This window comes from Phalacrocorax carbo, chromosome 1 (assembly GCF_963921805.1).
Source record: "Phalacrocorax carbo chromosome 1, bPhaCar2.1, whole genome shotgun sequence".
In the NCBI taxonomy this organism is placed as follows: domain Eukaryota; kingdom Metazoa; phylum Chordata; class Aves; order Suliformes; family Phalacrocoracidae; genus Phalacrocorax; species Phalacrocorax carbo.
Genome location: NC_087513.1, coordinates 57,557,441 through 57,568,356, shown reverse-complemented (window position 1 = coordinate 57,568,356; position 10,916 = coordinate 57,557,441).

Below are 10,916 nucleotides of genomic sequence, written 5' to 3'. Positions count from 1 at the left end.
CCTCCCCTTTGCTGAGCCAGGAGGGGTGGGCCAGGCAACCAGGCACCAGCACAACCCCACTGCCCCCCTGGTGGACATGAACTCCAGCAGACACCCCTTCCTCCAGGGCTAACCCATCACCTCCAGCCTGTGATGGCTATGGGGTTTGTCCTCCCAAGCAAGATTGCCCATGGAGAGGGTCTCCAGGGAGCCCTCAAGCACAGCCAGGGACATGGGGCTGTAGCTCAAGGGACCACGAAGTTCAGTGCTGAAGCCTTTGCCACTGTATTGTCTTGCCCAAACTGACCTTGGTCACTGCAATTTCAGGAACAAAATCTCAGGAGAGTAAGTTAGGATGCCAGCACTTCAGTGTTGCTTCACAGCCACACAGGGAGGCTTGAAAGTGCTGCACGGTGACGCTGCAGCGTTGACTGTAATGGCATCCAGCTCTGGTGAGACAAGGAGAGATTTTTGGCCACATCTCTGCTAGCCTGAGAAGGGGAACTTGGAATGGCCTGTCCTGCACTGTGACCGACCCTCCTTGCTGGTGGCCTGCATGACTATGCCTGGTGGAAAAAGGTGACCCAAGGTTCCAGTGATGCATTGGGGTCAACCCTACCATATGGACTATGGAATCTTCAGGCCAACCCTTCGGGTCAGCCCTAGGTGTGAGCACAGCTGCAGCACCAACCATGAGCTGAGCTCACCAGCCTGGCAGCAAGTGCAGGTTGGGCAGACGGTCACCTGCGTGGAATGTGACCGGAGCCGTGCTAGAGTGCACAAGTTGCTGGTGGTGGCCAAAGCACCTCTCACTAAAGCTTCCTCTCCTCCCCATACACACCAGGTTGATGCAAATCAGGTTTAAGCACTAGCCGTGCTTTTCAGCATCCTCCAAGAGATGTGCGGTGCCTCCAGGACGGACTCCTCCGCCCCCTCCCTGCTCCCTGTACCACCACCACGACCACCGCCACAATGAGTGCCTCTTGTCGTAGAGGGTTAATAAATGATGCAAGAAAGGAGCCCTTTAATGCACAGTGACCTTTGGCCTTTCATAAATCACAGTGTTGGGCTGCGAGTGCGCGGGGGGCGCAAGGCGGTGGGGGGAGAGGATGGGAGGGGGTCCATGCAGCTGCGCCACGGAGTTGACATTGTTCCCACCATCACTAAAGTGCAACAAATCCCTCTATTGTGTTCCTGGTTTATCTGGTTCCTCTTGTTTATTAGCAGAGGTTGTTTGGCGCTGGCTCCAGCCCTGAGCGGGTGGAAAGAGTGTTGGCACGCACCAGAGGAGGGGAGGGAGGGAGTGGGGGGGACCGGGACGGGAGGACGAGAGCAGTTCATCAATGGCTGTATTGTCCCATCTTTTTTGTTGCTCCTGTAATGATATGTTCGAAAAAAGGGGATTAAATAAAAAAAAAAAAAAAAAAAGAGGCGGGGGGGAGACGAGAGAGGGAGAGAAAGACAAACGGCACAGACAGACTTGGTAAGAATGGCCGGTCTGGGCCCGCAGCGGATGCTGTTGCAGCTGGGGAGGATGGGTCGGGACAGAGCCACGACGGGGCTGCTCTGTGCCTTTATGCTGCTTATTCAGGTCGGGACTCATGAGCTCCAGTGGCTCGTGCTGGGCCCACCCGTGCCAACTCTATTCATAGCCAGCGGGGTCCACGTGCACATGGTGGAGAGGATGGGGCATTGGGAGTGAGGGGCTGGGGCTGGCGGGGAAGGGGGAGGCAGGCTATTCTTCACGTCCCTCGAGTCTCAGCCTGCCTTTGTAGAGAAGTGGGGGGGGGGGGCACAGCATCTTCTCAAGCACTGTCAGTGTCCTTCATCCCGCTTGGTCATCATCCCCCAACCTACCCATCCATTATGAGAAGTACCAGGGTCCATTCCCAAATTAGCAGAGATTTTCTTGTGACCAGACCTTGCTTACTCAAGGATTTTTTCCCCTGGAGCTGCCTATGGATGCATGCCCATGGAGAGCTCCACTGGTTTTTATAGGGATCAGTGGAACAGTGCTGGAAGACAATGGCACTTGGGTCACCATCTTGCCTAAAGCTAGATGACAATGTGGATAAAACCACCAGGACCACAGGGGCTTTGCTCATCATTGCGCTCCCAGTTGCTACCCACGGAGCTGAACAGAAGCAAGCATCCCTAAGAGGTGCACATCCCACCACAAACAGCCGTATTGAGATCAGAGTGACATTTATTGAAATAAGAGTGAAATTCTGTCTGGGATGCTCAAGGGCATTTTCTAGTTCATCTCAGGCTGTGTTTTTCCCAATCACACCAGCCATTTCTGCTCCCGTGTCTACATCACCTCAGAGGTGTCACATAGGGGCACATTGATATGGACACACACAGGAGCTCTACTGTGATTTTTTTTTTTTTTTTTTTCAAATGGTGTAACTGAGAGGTTGAAATATTCTGCTGAACTTGGTTTTATTTTGTGGTCATGAGGCTCTCGTGTCTGACCTCTCATCTTTCAACCTGGGTCAAGTTGTAAATGCAGAATGCTGGTTTGAAATTAAATGTCAGAAATTCCTTTTGAAAATGTCCAGTTACAACATTTGGCATTTAGAAAACAGAATAATTCAGGAAGATTGTCTTGAAATGAAATGTTTTGATATTTTAAAAATCCCCATCCCACACTCGCTTTCCAGCCAAAAGTGCTTCTTGAGTTAGGTCTGGATCTGCAACTCCTTTCATTCCCTTGAAGTCCCATTTCTTGGCAAATGATTTGCCAATAAATGCTTGCCTGGTGCCACTCATTCCCACCCTCAGATGATGCCACATCCCTGCCATCCCTGAGAGGTCTCAGGGTCTCCACAAAGTGCTGGAGTGTGCCTGGATTCTTGGTTTCCCCAAGTCCCACCTTGCCACAACTTATCTTGGGACTTGTGACAGCCCTGCCATCAGCCTGTGCCACCCACTCCCTGAATGTCAGGCATGAAGCCCAGCACTGGCAAAGCTGTAGCTTTGTGGCCTTAAAAACTAGAGGCTTAAACTCATGTAAAGTAGGTTACACGTTTGTGCGGCTGCAGCTCAGGGTGTTTCTGAAGGAACAGATGAGGAGCTGGGTGGCAGGGCTCTGAAGGTCTGAAGCTGTAGGAGAAGTGGTGGGGAGGAGAGGAGAGGACAGACAGAATGCACAACAATGCACACAGAGGAGGTCTATGTCACCTGAGTAGAAAATGAAGTGTGCCAAAGCTGAGAAAAATTGCTGACTTGATTAAAGCTAACACTTTTCATACCTTCTTCTCCCATGTAAGCATAAAATGAGAGTGAACCATCCCGGTGGCCACATAGAGATGAGCCAGGTAGTGACAACAGCATTATACATTGCAAACGACTTCCCATTTCAAGAGTGGTTCAGCTCCCCACCTCCTCCTCTGCCCATCATACTCCTTCTTCAGCACAAGTCTGATCTGCTTCTCCGCTATAGGAAATTCTCAGATCTAACACTGGCTTCCCCCAGTCAGATACTGTCCCGTATCCAGCAGGTACCTCCATACCCAGTGTTATCCAAAGTCTCTTCATGTAACCTCTGCCAAGAAAGAATGAATAATTCCCACCAGCAGTCAGCATCACTACTTCTTCAGATAGAACATCCAGGTTCACCTGTCTTTCCCTTCCTCCAGTCCAGTGAGAGGGGTCATCATAGAACTTCTGGATTACAAACCCAAAGAGTTATGTTTTTTTTCTTGGAAAAATCTGGTCACACAATGAGTTTAGCAGCAACCTCGAGACTGAGCACAGTTTGCCTGTGCCAATTTGAACGGGTGGCTACATCAACACTACACCTGAGCTGGACAGTCACAGGAACGTATTGAAGCCAAATCACCTTCTAAGACTCTCATGTCTCTCTTTTTTCTCATGGGCAGTCTAAGTTTTGGCTAACCTAAGGCTACCTACCAATCTCATCAGCCCTCGCAGCAGGAGGCACAGGTGGCTTTGAAGAAGACGCTCTTGTCTGCCCAGAGTAGGTCATGTCTCATCACAGAAAGGACAGAGCACTGGGACCTGAATTTATAGCAGGCAAGTGCACCCTTGAGTGTCCTCAAAGGCAAAGTCTAGCCTGAGCTGCTTCCCCCGAGAGCAGCATCTGGATCACACCACCAATGTCCCCAAGAGTGGTCAGTAGGTAGTAATGAGGAGCAGTCAGGTTGCCCCAAGGCTGTGCCTTCAAAGCACTGTAATTTGCAGCAGGGAGCACCTCTCCTTCCACATCAGCAGAAAATGGAAAAGAAAACAAATTCTCATCATGCACACAAAGATGACATCTCATCCCAGACAGTGTGGGAGACACTCCTTGACACTGAGGTCTCAGCTGTGCTCATGGTGGGCCTGACTGCTTTCAGTGGCAACCCTTGGGGCACAGACAGGACCGTGGCACTCACCATGAACTTCACAGTATGTGCAGTTGTTAAGAATCTTACCATTAGGTTTTGCTCTCCGAACCCCAGGGAAGTTCAAAGGAGTCCCTTGTCTGCCAGCAGTGGTCTGGGAGTTTTTAAATGAGTATCAGCATTAGGCTGGAAATTAATAACAAGCCCAGAACAAGTAATCAAGAGGTACATTTGAGATGTTTTAAACCCAAGTGACACCTCTTGGGAACAGCACAGGCCCTGCACCCCCACAGTCACACCCTGCACATTTTGCTCTGAAGTGGGAGAGGATTCACAGCCTGTTGCCCCCCGGGACGTGCGACACGGTGACTAGAGGAGCATGGCACTGCTCGCTGAGCTTCCCGGCCCAGATGGCACAGCTGAACCTGCCGGGAGGCAGGACTCCCCGGCACCGCCGGCTGCACCAGTGCCTGCTCCTGTGTTGTCCGGAGCACAGCTGTCTTGTGTCCCTGCTTCTCCCTACCCCCAGGAGACCGCACAGCATCTGTGGTCCCCTGGCCACAAACATGGCCCCTCCATCAGGGGTCCCCTCACTCACTGGACAGCTCTTGTTTGAATCGAGGTATGAGAATTTCTCCCCCATTTGTACAGTCATCTTGCCTTCCCCGCCCCCCCCAGCCATCAAAATCCTCCTTCCCTGCCTCCCTCCTTCTTCCCGCCGCCTCCCCCTTCTCTCCCTGGAACTTCCCTGCAGCTGCAGAGCTGGCCAGACAATCGGGTGTTTTAGAGAAATACATTTTTGGGCTAATTTGCCATGCATAAGTGTTTCTCTTACCCTTTAAAGGCAGGGAACAAAGAGCACATTCTCTGGGAGCTCTGCCCTGTTGTGAGCAGCCCTGCAGCTGTACAGCGCTGTGCTACCCTCCGCTCTCCTGCTCCACTCTCTGCTAGCTGTGTAAGGAGATGGGGCTCTGCTTCTCCCTGGGACCACACCATCTCCTACCCGTCGCTACACATTTCTTCCTGTTTTTTTGAAAGCAAAGCCAGAACAAGTGGGGAGGGAAGGGGTTTGGCAGCACTGTCACCCCACCTAGACTGACTTGTCAGATCATCCACGTAGTGTCTTTCATGTTGAGACATCATTTATTTGGAAACAGTCTGAATTTTCCTTCATTTGGGACTTAATCCTGTGTCCAAATTAAATATTTATTTTATCCCCTTGATAAATAACTGTGACAATGCACTACACACATCATATTAGACTGCATGAAATTCTGCATCATCAAGGAACCCTGGCCATTAAAAAAGCGGTCATATGCTGGGGTTTCAGGCCCTATTTGCTCACTTCAAACACTGGTAGCGGTCCCTGGTTGGGGAATTTCTCAGACAGGAGGACTTTCTTTTTAAAGGCAACGATGTTGAGTGATGAAGAGATTTGACCTGGTGGACCAGATCAGGAAGGAGATGCAGATGTTCTGAGATGAACCATTCATGAGCATGCAAGGTTGTGGGAGAAGGAGATGGCCTGGAGCAGCTGGACACTGAGGAACTAAAGCTTTTTGTCAGCTTTTTGGAGATCCGATTTCAGCACTTGCTGAATAATCTTCTTCCTATCCATTGGAAGTTTGTCCAGCAAATAGCTTTCCAGATGGGGTAACAGGTTCTGATATAAGCAAAATGAGGCTTTTAAACCAGCCAGAGTGAAGTCACTTGCCTCATTTCAGTCCAATCCCATCCACCATAAATATTCTTAACACAGTCCAAAACAGTCCCATTTTCAGCTCCAAATTTGACACAGTCTAACCCAGCCAAGCCTAGCCTACCCAGAGCATTCCTATCACAAGTTGCCATCTCAAATCTGCATTCAGATTGCACTCAGTCCATATAAGTGTAGCTCAGCTGGATCAAAGCCAGTGTAATTCAGGCCAAGGCAGCCATACCCAGGCCATTCTGACCAAATTCAAGCCATGCTCCATTCAGTGACTGGTATAGTCTAGCCTGTCCAGTTGCACTCAAAATCCAACCCAGTAAGGGCATGAACCAGGATGCGCCAGCTGCAAGGCAGCAGAAGCTCAGCTCTGAGACACTTGAAATGTGTTTGCAGGTAAAAATGGATCCTACCCAGAGTACAGAGTTCCCCAGGACTTTCAGAGCTCCAGCTTGTGGCCCTTTCTCTGAAATAGGTTAACAGTATTGGTCCCCCTGAAATGCCCTGCACATCACATTGACACAGACACACTCATTCTTCAGTCCTTTCCCACACATTGCACCCTATTATTTTGCCTTCAGCAGATCCTGTTGACTCAAATCCAGATGGATCTCTTGCAAATACACAGAAAGATAGGGACTTTGTTTTAAAATTCTTCCATCTATTTTAAGGAGAAGAGACAGAAGAAGAGGGAAGGGAAGGGAAGGGAAGGGAAGGGAAGGGAAGGGAAGGGAAGGGAAGGGAAGGGAAGGGAAGGGAAGGGAAGGGAAGGGAAGGGAAGGGAAGGGAAGGGAAGGGAAGGGAAGGGAAGGGAAGGGAAGGGAAGGGAAGGGAAGGGAAGGGAAGGGAAGGGAAGGGAAGGGAAGAGAAGAGAAGAGAAGAGAAGAGAAGAGAAGAGAAGAGAAGAGAAGAGAAGAGAAGAGAAGAGAAGAGAAGAGAAGAGAAGAGAAGAGAAGAGAAGAGAAGAGAAGAGAAGAGAAGAGAAGAGAAGAGAAGAGAAGAGAAGAGAAGAGAAGAGAAGAGAAGAGAAGAGAAGAGAAGAGAAGAGAAGAGAAGAGAAGAGAAGAGAAGAGAAGAGAAGAGAAGAGAAGAGAAGAGAAGAGGAGACTGCAGTCAGCAGAAATTCATTTGGGAGAGCATATAAAGCACAAAAAGGTAAAGGTCTTATGGACTGGAGACCACGATGGTGAGCTTCTAAGCTACAAAAGGCCAGCTTAGAGGAAATGATAGCTGGAGGAACGTACAGTAGAAGAAGATATAATTGGCAACACCACCCAAGTGCTAGGATTGTGGGGCAGGCTGAGGCTCACCTGGCACAGCCCACTAAATCCCTCAATTCCTTCCTGACTCTTTGAGCTTTGTGCTCAGCAAGGTTGGTGGCCATATGCGTGTAGGAACTTAGTTACAACAGGAAACCATTAGTGGAGCCAAGGCTCAAAGACATGCATTTATTGATAGTGTGGTGGCACTTGCTCTACACAGAACGCCACCTGCTCCTAGCTTGGCTGAGGTCTTAATGTTCTCAGAGTCCTGCCTTGCTCTGCTACTGCAAATGAGTTGTATGAGGGAGCATTTCAAACTCCAGAACTCGCTCTTCTGACCTTCCAAGTGACTCTAGTAAGTGCCAGTCAGGTATTAAAACAGTACTGCCAAGAAGTTGTCGATTTCTACTGGACTTAGAGCTGCAATAGTGAAAATCTCACTGAGCAATGGGTTGAATCATATTTAGCATCCCCTCTGGGTAAATGTTCTTCAATTCCTCCAGGAGTCTGACCTTGAAAATTTCCCTGGCAGGGCTGCAGGGGACATCACAGAGTACAGGTGGTCTAACTGGCACAGGTGCATTGGGCATCAAGACCAAATGCCAACACAAACACTCCAAAGCCCAAGATGAGGTTAGCGGGAGCAAAATTCAGCTCCAGCCTTTGTGGTTACCATCTCAGTAAGACAGAGAGAGACAGAAAGGAGACGAAAGGGAGGGAGAAGGTTAGGGAGTGGGGGAGGGCCAGGAGCCTGCAGACTTCTGTTGCCACATGATTTTCCTGGTTGTTTTCAAAGCGCCACTCTAACACACGCGCACGAGTCCCATGTGATGGCTTATTTACGAAAGCACAGTTGTAATGTTGTGTGCATCTCACATCCGTTCGGCAGCCCTCCTGACTGCGGGCTCCGTGGGCACCCACTGCATCCTCCCCATCTGCGCCATTGAGCCAAGGGGGATGAGTGACCCATGATGGGTGGGCACTGCTCCTGTCCTGGAGAGGCAGGGAAGCAGAGAGGAGGACTGTCTTTCCATTTCCAAACTGCTCTTTGCTCCCCTTTGCCTGGAACTATGTGAGGAGGCTCCAGAGGCAGGGTGCTGTCCCTTCTGTACTGCCAAGGGGAGAAAAAGCTTTTATTTCAGATATGGCTGTCTCACTTCTTTTAACTTGCAGAGCAGCTGGAAGCAAGCTCAGATACAAACTGACCTGGCATATGGCGATATCCCATATTTTGTCTTCAAATACGTGAAGATTCTCTTTCCTTGGGTAGAACTTTTTCTCATACCATCATCACAGAAGTCCCTTTTCACCCAAAGATCCACTCAGTAAAAGAGGAAGCCTCCTTAGAAAGGGCAGGCAGGAGGCTAAGGGAGAGTGTTCACAATGAAATAAAGCTGGTTGTTTCTTTGGGGAGGGGGCAATTGGCCTACCTTTGATTCATTTGTATAGAGAACCCCTAACACCATTAAAATTGTTCTTCTTAGCCAAAGGGAGGTCTAAGACATGAGCAACAGAGATGCAATGTGTGATAATGGAGTTTTTGAAGGCCAACAATAGGAACTGAATTCACAGAGGCTGTGATGGGACAAGATTATGCTGCAGTATTTTAGGTGTGGTGTTTTCCTTGCCTTTCTCTCCTAGGTGCCAGCATCCCTTGAAAAAAAAAGCCAATGGAAGACAGTCATTGCCTCATATGCTGCAAAAACCCCTCCAGTGATCTTTGCCAAAACCAAAGCTCCTATGGAGAAAGGACATCTGACATTTTAAAACTTTGGTATGGTCAAACCGCCCAGCGTCATCCCTACCTCCTCTTCCCAGACAACCAATCCTTGCTTTAAATTGCCCAAGAGCCAACACCGCTATCTTGCCACACAGATTACGCCTCCCATGGCCATGCGTCTTTCCTGCACGCTCAGTATGTCGCCTCCATGAAGGGTTAATTCAACCAGGGCCTTTTACTCCAAGTTGTTTTCCAAGTAGCTGAGAGAATAGGTCTCTTGTTACAAACATGGCTTCTGGGCATTTGGTGATGCTTTCCCTTTTCTCTCTTTCTGTACCACAAAAGAATCTTTTGTTCTTGTCCCTCAGTCTCATTTACTCTCCCCCACCCTGCTCTGGCCTCTTCCCTCCATTGGCTGCCAAGTGACTAAGGAATGGCAAAAACTGACCATAGCGCAGTCATGGCAAATATTTCTTCAGCTATTATCTGATAGAGACCTTGAGCGTCTATGAGAAGGGCCCTCTGCCTTCCCTCAGGCTTCTGCTAGAGATGGGGGAAAATGAGTCAGTCACAACGGGGCAGGATATAGGTTGAATCAGCTCAACATGCTAATGGAAATGTCTTGCGAATGGAGTCATGGTGCCTGTTTCAGGAAAATCAAATGATAGGGACCCAGAACTGGCAGGAGTCCAGACTCAGCCTCAATGGGTCTAGATTTTTATAGGAACACTACATTTATTAAAAAACACATGGGAGGCACAAAAAAGTCGCTTTCTTGCCTCCACATTTACTGATTCAGCTGTTTGTAAGCTGGAGCTGGCATTCTTTGTTAGATGAGTTGTGATGTTGTATAGTTGCTCCACACCGTTGCTGTAAATCCTCTTGTGCATGATCTCCTACCACAGAAAAGCTGTGGCAAATCCCCATGGATTTCATGTCTTCCCACACCCCATTGAAATTATACCTCAGGCATTCCCACAGGCATCCTTCTAGCTATAGTCTTTTTGCACATACTGTTTCTCTGAGTCATTTCACACGTACATACATAGATACGTAAAAGTTCACATGACGCTAAAGTCACTGCAACTTCCACAATGACCCTTTTGCAACAGAAACAATTCCCCAGCCAAATTCCCACCTCCCTACCTTTTAGAACATTGGGTATGTCCTTCACTGATACTGCCTTCTGCAAGAAAATCAAATTCTTCAGTCTCATCTGAAGCAAATCTTGCTGTTTCTGCCTTTCTGTTCATCTTCTTCTCTACTGACCCTCTTCACTACTCTGACTACCCTTTGTCCCGAGTCCCTCTCAGTCCATGTCATGCTTTAGGTGAACATGGCATATGCTGTCTGGGCTCCACCTGCCAAGCTTGCTGCACTCTTCTCCCATTCAGTGCCTTGGCTATTTTGGAAGGTCCTTGAAACAATCATTAAATTTCAGCCTCAGTGACTTCCCACTCGTGCGCGTACAAAGCTGTGGATATAAGGCGTTATCTGGAGAATATTTATTCCTGTAAAGAAGGGGAACAGACTATACAGATAAAAGGGCCATTATATTCCCACATTAGAAGGACTTCTTGTCTGGTGGATTTTAACCAAGCTGGTTAAAACATCATGAAAATGGTTCACTGACCAACTCCTTATATTCATATGACTGTGCCCACAGTAAAGATTTGTTTTAAGTCAACCATATCTGTTTCAAAATTGCATGCAGAGCAGCTTTCATTATAAGGCATCAAACCCATCTAATATGTAATAATTAATGAATATATAATAATCCTCTTCCTGCCTCCTAGCTTGATAACATCTAAATGAATCCCAACACTGACACAGAGGTCCTTACTGCAATCCCAGCTGTGTCCCACTGCTCCCACAGTAGCTCTATCATACAGGGTGCT